This window comes from Nuphar pumila, chromosome 5 (genome assembly GCF_984573655.1).
Source record: "Nuphar pumila chromosome 5, dmNupPumi1.hap1.1, whole genome shotgun sequence".
NCBI lineage: Eukaryota > Viridiplantae > Streptophyta > Magnoliopsida > Nymphaeales > Nymphaeaceae > Nuphar > Nuphar pumila.
The window spans coordinates 29,856,484-29,872,083 of NC_143253.1; positions in this window are offsets into that span (position 1 = coordinate 29,856,484).

The following is a 15,600-nucleotide window of genomic DNA, read 5'->3' on the forward strand; positions in this document are numbered from 1 at the left end:
CCTTTAGTTCTAACACCTTAGACGTAGATTGGGCTGCATAGCCGTTCTTAAGGGCATTCCACACTTCATGAAGACTTAAGCCCAACGACTTGGACATGAACAGATTCTGAAAGGGAGGATATGATCCAACTAAGTAACAGTTGGTCATGTTTTAGCCATGTTAAGTAATTAGGATTAACAGTATAAGTTTTACCATTACTAGATAAAATTTGTTTTTCAGGGCATTTCTTAGATCCATGTATGAAGCCATAGAGATCATAGGACAACAATAACAGAGTAAATTGTGAATCCCACAATAAGAAATTATCCACTGTCAATTTGATATTCAAAATATGTTGTAAGCTTGCTAGAGCAGGTAAAGAAGGTAGAGCGATCTGACTTATCTGAGGTGTTGACGATACACCTGCCATGGATCCTTGCTGATAGATTGAAGCGTGCATCTTTACTGATGAATAGCTGAGGAGATGAGCCTGAGCTCTGATATAATAAAAGACGTGATTCACACGCAGCAACAGAGAAACAAATAGAAGAAAGAAGATCACGCAGAAAAGTAACGTGGTTCGGTGAGTTTACCTACGTTCATGAAGTTTGGTCTCACCCACTCTACTATCAACGTATGTGAGTTCAGTCTATATAAAGTTGCTACAGGTTTTTAGAGGATCTTGAAGATATCTTTCGATAATCCTCTTTCTGTTTACAACTATTATTGACAGGAATTGCAACAGGCGTTAGTTGAGACAAAGATAAAGTAAGCTGTTGATTATGTTCTCTTGTTGCCTTGTCTATTCCTGAATTTTCGCCGGGATTATGTAGCCACTTCATTTCTGAGTCCCATCGAAAGCAGTCAGCCCCAGACTGCCTATTTACTGTCAGTGTTCGTCGACCGAGGTGTCTCGGTTTTCAGGGCCACGACGAGGCTCCCACTGTTGGATGGCCGTGGTCAACGACGGTCGAGCGCCTGAGGCCAACCATTGTCGACGATGCATGAGGCTGGCCCTGTTGTTGCAAAAAAAAAACAGGGAAGGGGGGCACGATCCCTATTTGAGCCCCCTTTTCCACCACCGCAGTCGTCGGCGGACGGCCCAGGCCAGCTGTCGTCGGTGGCTACTAGGGCCGCCCGTCGGAGATGGCCTCCACCTACGGTGGCTATTTGGTGGTATTAAGGGGACGATACCTTGATAAAATTATTTTTTAATTTTTTTTCCTGTTTTGCATCTTCCGTCACTGCAACCGCCGGCGAACGACAGTGGCCGATGTCGATTGGTTATCGTCGGCTACAGCAGCCGGGCACCGGCGGCGACAATAGCCGGCGGAGGAAGCTCAAAAGAGGGTGTAAACCCTCTGAAGGGGAGCCCCTCCTTACCTTCACCGGCGCCGCTGGCGGAGGGAGACCGGCGACAGGGGTGTCGCTGTCGCCAGCGGCATTTCGGCAGACCTCCAGTGCCGGTGACTGCAAGTAGATGAAACATGGGGGCAGCGTGGTTTGAGAAACCGAACCAGCATTCGATTTTTAAAAAAACCGAAGGAATTCGGCTTAAAACAGAACGCCGTCAGGTTTTTCCATGGTAGCAATCTACAGTGGAAACCTGCCCAGGTGGTGTCCCGATCCGATGCAGAACCCAGATCCATTAACGATCAAGTGGATCGGGTCTGGACCCAGTCCCATTTGGGGTTCCAGGTCTGGGTATGACCCGATCCAGACTAGACCCAGGATCCAGACTCAACCCAGATCCTTTTTGGATTGAGTCTGGATCTGGATCTGGATCGCGTCGAAGATCTGGATCTGACCCAAAACAATTTTGGATCATATCTAGATTTGGAGCAGGTCGATGATTCGGATCTGACCCGTGATTTGGTTTGGATCTAGATCGAATCTAGATCGTGGGATCCAACCCAAGATATGGTAATAAATGGATCTGGAACCAAACTGGATTTGAACCAGAGGGATCCGACCAGGGATCCATTAAAACTGGATCTGGATTCGGGTTGAATCGGATAAAGTCCGAAATAAGGTCCATGTACTATTTAAACCCATTTAAAATTGAACTGGCTTTATGATCGATACGAAACGTTATGGGACCGGTTCAAGGCCATTTTTGATCGGTTCCTATCATTTTTTTACTGGTTCTTAAATGTAGAAACCTTGTTTTCATGAATCTATGAAGAAACAAAGATTTTCTCATTCAATTTTAGGGGTTTATGAGCTTTTGTAAATGTTTTGGACCTGTTCGGTTGTTCGAAAACCGATTTAGGCCCTTGGTTGATCGGTTTGGGGCCGTCTCATACTGGTTCAAAGCATTTTTAGACTGGTTTTAGCTTGAGGACCCTGGGTTTTACTCATAAGGGCATATTTTTGTTATTTTTTCATACTTTATACATGTTTATTGTTAAGGAAGCATGACTTATGCATGTCTAATACATACATTTTATGTTATTTAAGTTATGCATAATATTTTAAACATGAATTTTTTAAATTCATGACATTTGTAATGTGTTTTCATCAAAATTTATTTGTGCATATAAGTTGAAGCATGAATTTATAGTTTTGATGACATAATGCATATTTGTCATGAATATATATGCATTATTATGTGTGCATAAGCATGCTCCATAATACAAATATATTTTCGGTAAAACATCTTAGTTAACTGACTCATGTAATCACCAAAGTGATCTTAGTTGTATTGATTGAGAATTCTTTGGACTGTGTTAAGATTCAATATTATGATTTTGTGTGACTTTATTAAACAATGATTTTACCTAAAGACAGGTCATTGTGTTCAAATTCACATAAGGTGTAACAGTAGATATGTATATCAGCCCATGAAACATGTTTGTACCTAAAGGTACAATATTGAATTGCTTTTGGTTACATGATTTGCTAGTTTCATCAACTGAAGTTATTTTTTTGTGAATTAAAGAAACAAAACAACTATGAGTATTATCGTTTCTACCAAAGTGGAACGAAAATGACCCAATTATGCTTGTCTCAGAAGAGGTAAATAATAAAAGGTCTCAGTTTTTACCTTTTCAACATGAGTCTTGTTTGTGTAATTATAAGATCTTTTCTTTTTGTCCCTTGTTCTATCAGGTTCTTTCATCATTGACAGTTCTAGTAGCATCATCATATTAGACAGATCTAATTTCTCAAATTGGAAAGAAATAGTATTATTCGCTCTAGGTTACATGGACCTAAATTTTGCTCTTAGGATTGATGAACCTCTCACTCTTACAGAGCAGAGTATAGTCGAACTGAAAGCTACCTCTGATAAGTGAGAAAGCTCAAATAGACTTAGCTTGTTGCTTTTGCAATCTCGAGTGACTAAGAACATTCGAGGCGTCATCTTTCACTACATGACAGTGAAGGAATTTCTAAGAGCTATTGAGGCTCAGTTCGTCAGTTCTAATAAGGTTAGGGCCAGTACACTAATGTCTAAGTTGGTGTCTATGAAATATTCTGGTGAGAGTCACATCCGATAACACATCTTGAAGATGAAAAATATTGCATCTTAGCTGAATGACATGAAGTTCACCATTTTGGACTACTAAATATGGACTCTTCAAGATCTCCTACAATATGCATAATGATGAGTGGTCTTTTAATGACCTCTTGACAAAGTGTGTTGAAGAGAAAGAAAGATTAAAGGGTGAAAGGGTGCCAAGTGCACATATGGCCTCTCCTAAGGAAAAACATAGGCTAAGGGTAAAAAAAGTTTATTCTAGAAAAAAAACAAGAAGAAAACCACTGAAGAGAGTTCAAACTCTCAAGCAAAAGTCAAATCTCATGCAGAAGGTTCTTCTATAAAGTTTTTCTTCTACAAGAAGAAATGACATAAAAAGGTAGATTGTTTGAAGCATAAGAAATGACTCAAGAATAAAGGTAATAAGTCATTTATTTTTCATGAGTACAATTTGATCCATATTCTATTACATAGTTGGTGGATTGATTCTAGTGTCATGATGCATATTATCAACTCTTTGCAGTCATTTTTGAACAAAAAGAAATCAACTAAGCATGAAAGAAGCATCTTCTCAAAAAATAAGATGTGTTAGCATGTCAAGAACGTTGGGACTTGCAGAGTTGTGTTGATATCAGGATTCATTTTTTATTTGGTCGATACATTTTATGTTTCATCCTATAATCGAAACCTTATTTCAACTTTAAAACTTGATAAGCTTGGTTTTGCTTTTAAATTTGAAAACTCCAAGCTTATTATTGTTAAAATTTTTATTTTTATAAGTTTTGTATACATGTGTGATGGTTTATTTCATTTGAAAACCAAATTTTAAATTTGAGAATTTCACTTAATTGAGAATACAATTATTGGTAATCAGTGTAGCCTAAAGAACGATCAATCATATTTTCTTTGGCATCGAAGGTTAGAACACATCTCGAAAGAGAGAGTTCAAAAACTTATGAAAGAAAGAATTCTTGGATCCCTTGATTTCATAAATATAGAACTATGTGTTGACTGCATAAAGGCTAAGCAGTCTAACACATATATAAAAGATACCAAGCGTAGCAATAAAAAATTGGAGATCGTGTATACAGATGTTTGTGGGTCATTTTTCTCGTATATACAGGTGAAAAATATTTTGTCATATTTATAAATGATTACTCATGGTATATGTATCTTTACTTATTATTTGAAAAATCTGAAATCGTTTAGGTTTTTAAGGACGTTAAGAAAGAAGTAGAGAAAAAAAATGATGAAGTTATTAAAGTGGTTACATCTAATAGAGGTAGCGAATATGATAATCGTTTCACTGAGATGGGTCAAAATGAAGAGCCATTAGCGTGGTTTCTAAAAGAGAAAGGTATTGTCCCTTAATATGTCATGCCTGATAGTGCTTACTAGAATGATGTAGCTGAAAAAAAAAATTGTACACTTAAAGAAATGATTCAAGCAATGTTGAATCACTCAAATATTCCCTTGACCTTGTGGAGTGACGCTCTTAGGACAACAATTCATATTTTGAATAAGGTTTCTATGAAGGTTGTCCAAAAGATTTTTTATGAGCTATAAACTGGTAGAAAACCTTTTTTGTCATATATATGCATATGGAGATGCTCAGCTAAAGCTAAATTGTATAACCTACATATAAAAGTTTTTTATCCTAAGGCGACTAGTGGATTTTTCATTGGTTATCCAGAAAGATCAAACGGCTTTAGCTTTTATTGTCCATCTCATACACCATAAATAGTGAATACAGATAAATCAAGATTTCTTAAAAATAGTTATATTGGGATAGATGCATCTCAAAGTTTCTAATTTGAGGAAATACAAAATTCAGGTATCATACCTGCAAAGAAAAAAGACCATGTTTTTTATATCATTGTTCATTTTGATATTGCTAAGGAAAATTCGGTCAATGAACATCAATCCCAAATAGAAGAAGTTGATGAGGATATACAATAGCAACAGGATGCAGAGGTTCATTTTGAACCACCTATATGGAGGTTTACAAAGACCAGAAAATTTGTTATTCATCCAGATTATATGGTGTATTTGCAAGAGTCCAATGATTTTATAGACATTGATGATAATCCTTTTATCTTTGCAGAAGCCATTAAAAGTGAAAGATCGACAGGTTAGATCAATGCCATGAAAGAAAAACTTGACTCTATGATAAAGAATCAAGTGTGGGATCTTGTACCTCGACCTAATGAAGTAAGATATGTTGGTTGTAAATGTATCTTTAAGACCAAGACAGACTCCAAAGGGCAAGTAGAGAGATACAGAGCTAAGCTCCTTGCAAAGGATTTCATATATATTGAGGGCATTGATTATAATGAGACTTTTTCTCTTATCATAACTAGGGAATCATTGAGGATAATCATGGCCTTTGTAGCTCATTTTGATGTAGAGCTATATTAAATAGATGTGAAAATTGTCTTTCTGAACGGGGATCTGGAAGAAGAGGTATATATGCAACAACCTTCTGGTTTCAGTGTAGATGACTCGAATCATTTTGTTTGCAAATTGAAGAAGTCAATTTATGGACTTAAACAAGCCTCCCGTCAGTGGTATAAAAAGTTCAATCAGGTAATTTTGAACTTTGGATTCACTGAAAACATTGTTGATTAATGCATATACCATAAGGCTAGTGGGAGTAAGTTCATAATTTTGATTTTATATGTTGATGATATTCTTCTTGCAACTAATGATTTAAACATATTACATGAGATGAAAGATTTTCTTTCCTCTTATTTTGACATGAAGGATATGGGTAAGGCCGCATATGTCGTTGGAATTGATATCTGTCGTAATAGAACTAAGGGTGTCCTTGGTCTCTCTAAGAAATCATATATCATTAATGTTCTTAAAAGATATGGGATAGAAAATTATTCTCCTAGATCGGCACCCATAGTGAAAGAGGATAAATTGGGCTTAATGAACTATCCTCAAGATGATAATGAAAAGGCTCAGATGACAACTACCTCATATGCTTCAGCGGTAGGGAATTTGCAATACGCACAGACCTATACATGACCAGATATTGCATTTGTTGTGAGAATGCTTGGTAGATATCAATCTAATCCAAGCATTGTGCACTGAAAGGCAACAAAGAAGGTCGTGTGTTATTTACAAGGAACGAAGGACTATATATGGACCTACAGAAAGGTTGACCACCTAGAGGTAATTGAATACTCTGATGCGGACTTGGGAGGATGTCTCAACAATAGAAAGTTCACTATTGGATATATCTTCCTACTATTAGGTGGTGTCGTCTCATAGAGAAGCGAAAAGCTGTCTATAATTGTTGCTCATACCATAGAGACGAAATAAACTGCATTATACGAGACTTCATCTCAGGTCATTTGGATAAGAAACTTCATTATGAGTCTTGGAATTATGAACTTTATTGAGAGACTACTAAAGATCTTTTGTGATAATAAAGTTATTGTGTTCTTCTTGAATAATAATAAGAGCTCAACCTTGTATCGATACATGGAGTTAAATACTTTGTTACTAAAAAAATGATTGAGAATCATCTAGTGTGTATTAATACAATTGATACAAAGAAAATGATTGTAGATCTCCTTACTAAAGGGCTAGCACCATGATTATATTTTCAACATGTAAAGAGAATGAGTCTGTTTGATTTCTTCTGATGTACAACAATACATTACGATTACATGTGATCACATTTGTGAAACTAAATTGATTCTCTAGGCTTTGTGTATTATTGATTCTTCATAAATGATCTTTCATTTGGGTAAAGAGAATAACAGAATAATAATATTAAATGACCAATAGAATGAGTTAGAGACCAACCTATTCATAAAGGTAATCTTAACATGCTAAATCATTAAAAATGAATTATATTTTAGTGCAAGAAAATATGATATTTCATAAAGAGGTACTCATCTCTATAACTCATATGGTTCATTCTTGTGATACCGAATAACATGTAAACCCACATAAAAAATTAAGTCGAGATAATGGTATGAATATCAATTTTGTGCATTTTCGTGTCAATGGGTCAAGTGGAAGAATGTTGAACATTTTAGATCAGATCCAACTCTAAGTGTGACCCGATTTGATACAAGACACTAATGAAAGGCTTTAATGAGGCATTAGTAGGGAATTAGTGGAGAGGGGGTTACGTGAATGTGAAGAGTTCACATTCAATATGGCATGTGAAGGGTTCACATACATGAATGCCATGTATATAACTCTCACTTTCCTCCTACTATAAATTGAGGTTGCTTGGTAAGAGCAACCAAGGTGTTCTCTTTTCTTATTTGGGTTTAGGGTCCTGCTTGCCATCGACTTGATGACCTGAGCTCATCGTGGGCATCGATAGGTTGGGGAAAACGTCGTATACTTGCGTAAACGCTCATTTCATCCATGGCATCTACTGGTATGTATTCTTATTTTTATATTCTGATTCTGGTTTTTATGAATGCCAACATCCAGGACTTTCGTCGGTTGAACCCGACAAAATCACAATAGAAATAGCGATTTGTGGTCACCACTTCCTGCACGAAGTCGTTCTTAGGCTTTTGCGGTGAAGAATATTTTCGGAGTTCAAGACCCCTTTCCTCTATACATATTTAAGATATTTGCCAGACTCTATTTGACTGGCGAGTGGCTTCCTGTCTAACTTTTATCCGGCTGGCGAATGACACTCTAACGGGCCTTTTATCAGCCGGCGAATCTTTATCTGCCGTGGATTTTGTATCAACCGACGAACAATTCTCTTCCTCGCTAAAAATCCATTCAAAGGATTTTTTTTCTTTTTTTTTTTCTTTACAAGATACACTTCGTCGGAGAACCCTACTTGATCACGAGTTCCAATTTCCAGGCACTGTTCAGGCCACCGAAAATTGGGTATGTTTAACTCACACAAACATTTATTTCGCTTAAATCCCTTGTTTGATTTTTCTGAGGCTTCCTTCGATTTGTTCCTGCACCAAAAGATCGATTCATGCACAAAGTTTAGTCGACCTGGGCTCTGATACTACTTTAATAATTAATGGAAGAAGGTGAACCCGAACCGAAGGGCAGTTACGCAATAAATCACAATTGACAGATGATTTGTCTCACATCTTCTAGCTTTATAATTATGTTTTCATTTTCAGAAACTATAATTCTATGTAATTTTATTATTTATAGAACCGACTCCCTTGGGCCCTTCTTACAATCCTAAGAACGAGCTGCATTAGGACATGTTCAATGGATAAGTGCCCCTGATTCTTGAAGACATGTAACGATTGGAAGTGACCCTACCCAATGATCACATTATGGCCATATATTTCCAACGGGTTTCAATTTAAGTTATTTGGATGTGTACTGTTTTGTTCTGAAAATTGATCCACTCAGTGAACCATGACCCTGGTGGACCTGAGTCTAGTTTGGGATCCAAGCTTAGCCCAGTATTGATCCATCCGTTTAGTGGAATTGACCACCACAGGATTGATGCTGACTTTGGTATGATGTGGTCCAGATCCATTTTAGGTTCATAACACTCTTATGAGCCTGATCAATTGGGAACTTAAGTCAAACTAGATATCCTTCATGTGGCCGGGCCTAAATAAATTGTGTTTATATTAATATTTTCATGACAAATAAATAAATAAAAATATCTTGTAATTTCTTATATACCATGATGGTTTCAATAATAAGCTATATCATCCCTTTACTAATCTGGAGCCAGCCTAAATCCAAACTAATGGCAACTGACTTTGACCTGGCTTGGAATTGAGTTGGGTCAAAATTTGGGGTGTTTACAGTTATGTGGGCTCCACTTAAAGTTTCTTATGTGAGACCCACATTATTCTTTTATATTACACTTAGGATTATGTGAAATCTTATTATACCCAACCTGACCCTCGGTTGCAAACAGATTAAGACCCAAACTATGCCCATGGTTTGGTATAAAATAGACTCACTTTAGAATGTGTGTTCCAACCACTTTTTCTTAAACCCAATCTTAGTGATTCTTTATAATCTGCACTTAATATGAGCCTGAATCCATTTTCTCCAATCCCATTTATATTCACACCCATAATAACCTGAACTGATTAATTTATACATGAACCACAGGGCTATCAATGGTTCAGGTATGAGAGGATTGGACTTGATAGGATCTGGGTTCATACTTAATCATATAGATCTGATTGGTTAATCAGGTCAGATTCATGGGATCCAAATGATATATAGACTTGGGTTGGTGTTTTGATTCGTACTTATCTATAATCAATTCCAGGTCTGGTTGCACCTAACAAAAGGCCTGGTTAAATCGTGGTCTGTGCCCATTGGTAACATCTCAAATTTGGGCCCAGATCCAGACTCTCACTCTTCGAGTGCAGATCTAACCCATTGACGGTCTTACATGAATGAATAAAAAATACCTAATCTGATTCAAACCGAATGTATCTTTCTGATATTATGAAAATATAATATGAATTCTCATGAAAAACCTACTGAAATCAACCATATAGTTAATGATGAAAGGGACGTAAGTTATGAATGGAGCCAACCCATGCATAAACTTTTTTTTTAATAGCCAATAAAAAAAAGGAGAGAGTGATTTGTGGAGTTATTTTGAGACTTGAGAGATAGAGAGAGAGAGGTTCTCGGTGGTTTCTTATTTTATTATGATTGGTGTGATTTTATCATGACAATTATGAAGGGAAAAGGGAGGTATAAGTGGCAACTCATCAATTTGTGGGAAAATTACAATATGCCATATAAGTAACATTTATTTTTTAAAAGTCTATGTCAAGAATGGGCAAACAAATATTTAATGACACTGTCAAAATACATGGAAAGAATGCCATTTTGAAAAAAAGTAATGAAGCATGTCATTTTTAACACTCATTACCCATGCTTCTGCTTTTTATAATATTTAGGAGCTTAAGCATGTTGTACACTGCTTCGTTGGGCACTACGTAGTGGTCCCTTGGGTCACAAAGTCTAGAAGGAAACCATATAAAATCGGATATATATATATATATATATAGAGAGAGAGAGAGTTTCTTTGTGACCCATAATGATTTTCTTTGTTGATTCATATCGCCGACCCCAATTGTTTTGGGATGAAGGCATATTTGGCACCTACCTATTTGGCAATGGGTAGGTGCCAAATAGAATATGCTAAATGATACATGTTAAATTGGTTTTTCTACTATTTTGGTGTTTTTTTTGCAGTTTTGACCCAATATACGTGTTGGGTAAGATCGATTTACCGAGGAATTCACACGTGGATCATGTTATATTTGGAGTCTTGAAATTTTACAAAGATTCTAGACCTTATAACAATCCACTCATGTGTTAGAATCCAACACTTAAATATCTGATCCCTATAAAATCAAGTACATAGATCACATCAGGTCAGAATTTAAAAATAAAAAGAAAAAAAACTAAAAAACCCTTTTAGCATGTATCATTTTAGCATATACCCTTTTAGCATGCATCTCTTGTTGCAAGGTCGAAGCTGGGTGCACACTCTCGGTGGGTAGGGGACACCTCGAGACTTTACTAATTAGAGACTTGCCAATGTGTAGTTGGTGATTGGAAGAGGGCCTTGGCCTATCTCAAAAAAACAGACAGTTGCTTAGACATATTTTTCAAACTCACCTTTAAGGTATCATTTTTTCCTGACAAAGAAAAAATAAAAAAAGAAAAGAATCAAGGTTCTCTATATGCCAAAAGAATAATAGCTTAGATAGGATTAGGACATCACAAGATACAGGTCCCCTCCAATATGCATATCCCAAAATCACAAAATTCCAATCAGGGGAAAAGTGAAAATGATGGGGAATCAGATCTCAAATAGCTTTGACAATCATATCTCATAAAGCTTGAAGTTGGAACATTTTGATTTTAATCCTTCAAGAGCATTGATTAATTCATATATTTGTTTCATTGTAAAAAATGGTTTGATCAATTTTTGCATGTATTTAGGGGTGGACATTGGGTTGGGCAGTTGAACCGAGATAGGCTGGGTTCTGGCTGCCTTGGCTGTCTGACGCTGGACAAATGATGGACTCAACCCAGCCTTACTAGCAAACAGACCAGGTTTCAGGTAGGGCTGAAATGACATCACAATGGAGCCTGTCCCGTTCACTAGTCGGGCTTAAAGGGCCCAACGTGACTCAGCTGGAAGTCTGCCCGATCCAACCCAGGCCCGTCCTGAACTACTCTTTCAAGGGCTGTGTTTGGCTTTTGGTAAGCTTGTGTCTGGGTTGCGCCAGCCGGCTCAATGTCCACCCCTACCTGCATTCCTTAAACAGGCTCTTGGAAGGCATCATATGAAAAGTTTGCAGCAGGATTTGAGTTTCTATTTTTTTTTCCTCTATAAATCAGTCACAAATCTTGGCAAGCCCGGGCCTGTCAAAAGGCTGTGCTGATACAGTGGCCTAAAACCTGGCCCAACAGAATGGGCGGGCGACCAGCTACAGGCTGGTCAACCCTGGCCCAGTCTTTCAGAGGCATATGTATGGTTCAAACCAAGTCAGAACTCAAATCAGTGAGTTAAACCCAGCCTGACGCCCAGCTCTAGAGTTTTCATCATAAAGATTTGAATGTTTGAACTTGGCTTTATGTTTAACTCCAGCATCAAGCAATAGCCAGTCCAATCCAGATCAGAATATTGGTTCACTCCAACTTTTATGCATGTTCATTTTGTCAATGTCTTCCTTGTTGGGTCCAGCCCTATCCCTCATTAATGGTATGGGGAAGTGGATTAGCCACCCACTTGTCATTAATGCAGAAGAAGTTGAAGGGTTAGCCCTATCCCCTCATTTAATGATGTGGGGAAGTGGAATAGCCACCTAACTTCCATTAATGCAGGAAGTTGAAGAGTTAAAACCTCTTCGGTTTCTGGAATGAGTCTAGAAGGCTCACTTCTAGGAGGTTCATATCTAAAAGACTCTATGCCATCTATAAATAGGGGTGTAGAGGTTGTGTGCTAGAAGAGAAGTGTAGAGTGGCTGTGTGAAGTGTGCAGAGAGAGAAGGAGTAAGAGAGAGAGAGTAGAAATAAGTAAAGGAAGGAAGAAGGCTTGTCACCACGCATTGATCCTCAGAGAGAGGTGTTGGTTGTGGTGTGGGCTTTGACTCGGGTTGTGCACCCGAGAGGTAATCTTGTATTCATTTCTTCCTGTCATTTCTTTGTTGTTATTATCTTTAGCTTTGGGCAAGCTATTGGACGTTGTACTCTCTACATTGTACTCTCTACTTTCATTATAGTGGATTATTCTCTTCGTGCCCCATGGATGTAGGTCGTGTTGACCGAACCACGTAAACCCTTGTGTTGTGATTTGATTGTGCCTTTGTTAGATCCTATATTGATTCCGCATATTTTTGTTATCTTAATTTCTCTAGAAGTGGTATCAGAGCTGGTTCATGGAAAATCATGTCTTCTAAATCAGTTAGCTCTAAGTTTGAGGTGGAGAGGTTTGATGGCAAAGGAAACTTTTCCTTATGGCAAAGAAGGGTGAAAGATCTACTTGCACAGCAAGGGTTGCACAGCAAGGGTCTTGTCGAGAAGGCGAATAAGCCAGAAAGCATGACCGATGATGAATTGGATGATCTTGACTTGAGGGCTGCTGGTGTGATGGAGTTGTGTCTATCAGATGAAGTCATGTGTAACGTGATGGAAGAGAGGACAGCAGCGGGATTGTGGTTGCGGCTAGAGAGCCTCTACATGACCAAGAACTTGTCCAACAAGTTACACCTCAAGAAACAACTTTATAGTCTTCGTATGAAGGAAGGTACTCCCATTCTTGACCATCTTAGTGTGTTTAATAAGATTATTGCTGGTCTGTTTAGTCTGGATGTTAAATTTGAAGATGAGGATAAAGCTTTGTTGTTACTAACCTCATTGTCACCATCTTATGAGCATCTTGTGACAACCATAATTTATGGAAAAGAAACATTGGATATGGAAGAGGTCACAGATACGCTCATTTCCAATGAAATTAGGAGAAGACCATCTCCGAATGAAGATTCTGGTGAAGGATTGATGGTGAGTTCATCCAAAGGCAGGGGTCGGTCAAAGGTCAGGAAAAATGACCGTAGATATAGGAGCAAGTCCAGGTCAAGGAAGGACATCACTTGCTACAATTGTGAAAAGAAAGGGCACTTCCAGAATCAGTGCAAAGAGCCAAAGAAAAATCAGAAAAAAGGGAAAGAGACAGAATCATCAGAAACCAAAGAAGATACCACAGCCACAATTGAAGGTGAGCTTGTGATTTTGTCTACTACTAATGATCCATGTATCTGTGTATGTCAGGATACAGATTAGGTCATAGACACAGGAGCCTCGTACCATGCCACACCACAGAGAGAATATTTCAGTACATACAGGACCGGTAATTTTGGTGTTGTCCGAATGGGAAACACAGGAACGTCAGAAATTGTAGGTATTGGAGATATTCATCTCCAGACCAATCTTGGGTACATGTTGGTGCTCAAGGATGTCAGACATGTTCCAGACTTGAGGTTGAATTTGCTTTCAGTAGGAAAGCTTGATGAAGATGGCAGAAACAGTGTTTTTAGCCAAGGACAATGGAAACTCAGCAGCGGGTCATTGGTTCAGGCCAGAGGAAAGAGATGTTGTACTCTTTACAAGATGCAATGCAAGGTATGCAAAGGACAGTTGAATACAACTGAGGACTCTTCTATTGATTTATAGCACAGTCGATTAGGCCACATGAGTGAGAAGGGCTTGCAGATTCTTGCTAAAAGGGAGCAACTCCCAGAGTTAAAAGGTACACGTCTAAATCCGTGTGTTCATTGCTTAGTTGGTAATCAACATAGAGTATCCTTTGTTAGAAATGCCTTTCATAGAAAATCTCACATTCTGGAGCGAGTTTATACTGATGTTTGTGGTCCTCTGAGAACAAAAACTGTTAATGGTTTTACTGATGTGAAAACTTTCAGTGGTGCACTCTATTTTGTTACTTTTATAGATGACTTCTCCAGGAAGGTTTGGGCATACCCTCTGAAAACCAAGGATCAGGTTCTTGATGTATTCAAGCAATTCCATGCCATGGTTGAGCGAGAAACAGGAAAACAACTGAAATGCATCAGGTCAGATAATGGTGGCGAGTACACAGGTCCATTCCATGAATATTGTAAAATTCATGGAATTCGCCATGAGTTGACAGTTCCAGGTACCCCACAACACAATGCAATTGCAGAAAGGATGAATCGTACAATTGCAGAAAGAATCAGGTGTATGCTTGCACAATCCAAGTTGCCAAAGAAATTCTGGGGCGAGGCCTTAAGGACAACAGTTGATGTGATCAACTTGTCTTCTGCTCATGCCTTAGCAAATGATGTTGCAGATAAGGTATGGTCAGGAAAAGATGTGTCTTACAAGCACCTGAGGGTATTTGGATGCAGGGCATTTGCACATATCCCCAAGGAGGAGAGGTCCAAGCTTGATGATAAGACGAGACAATGCATTTTTCTGGGATATGGTGATGCCGAATTCGGCTACAGGCTATGGGATCCAGAGAAGCAGAAGGTATTCAGATCCAAAGACGTGGTATTCTTTGAAGACCAAACACTTGAAGATATCAAGAAAGAGGTGTCAATTCAGACTTCTGCAGGTGGATCTATCCACTTAGATCCAGTTACTCCTCTAGTGGCACAAGTTGAAGGAAGAACAGTGCAGGAAGATGATGCAGAGGCGGATGTTGATTTACCCGCAGGCCATGTTGAGCAGGAAGAAGTTAGAGAACAACCTCTTCCAGAACCCCAATTGAGAAGATCTTCCAGAGAGTCACAACCTTCCAGAAGGTATTCTCCACATGAGTATGTGATGCTTACTGATGTAGGTGAACCAGAGAGTTACCAGGAAGCACAAGAGTATGAGCAGAAAGAGCAATGGCTAATAGCTATGCACGATGAGATGGATGCATTGCAGAAGAACCACACTTATGATTTGGTGGAACTACCAGAAGGCAGAAAGGCCTTGAAGAACAAGTGGGTTTTTAGGTTGAAGACTCAAGAACAATGCTCTCAACCAAAGTACAAAGCTAGATTGGTTGTGAAAGGCTTTGGTCAAAAGCAAGGTGTTGACTTTGATGAGATTTTCTCTCCTGTTGTTAAAATGTCTTCTATTCGTGTTGCTCTAG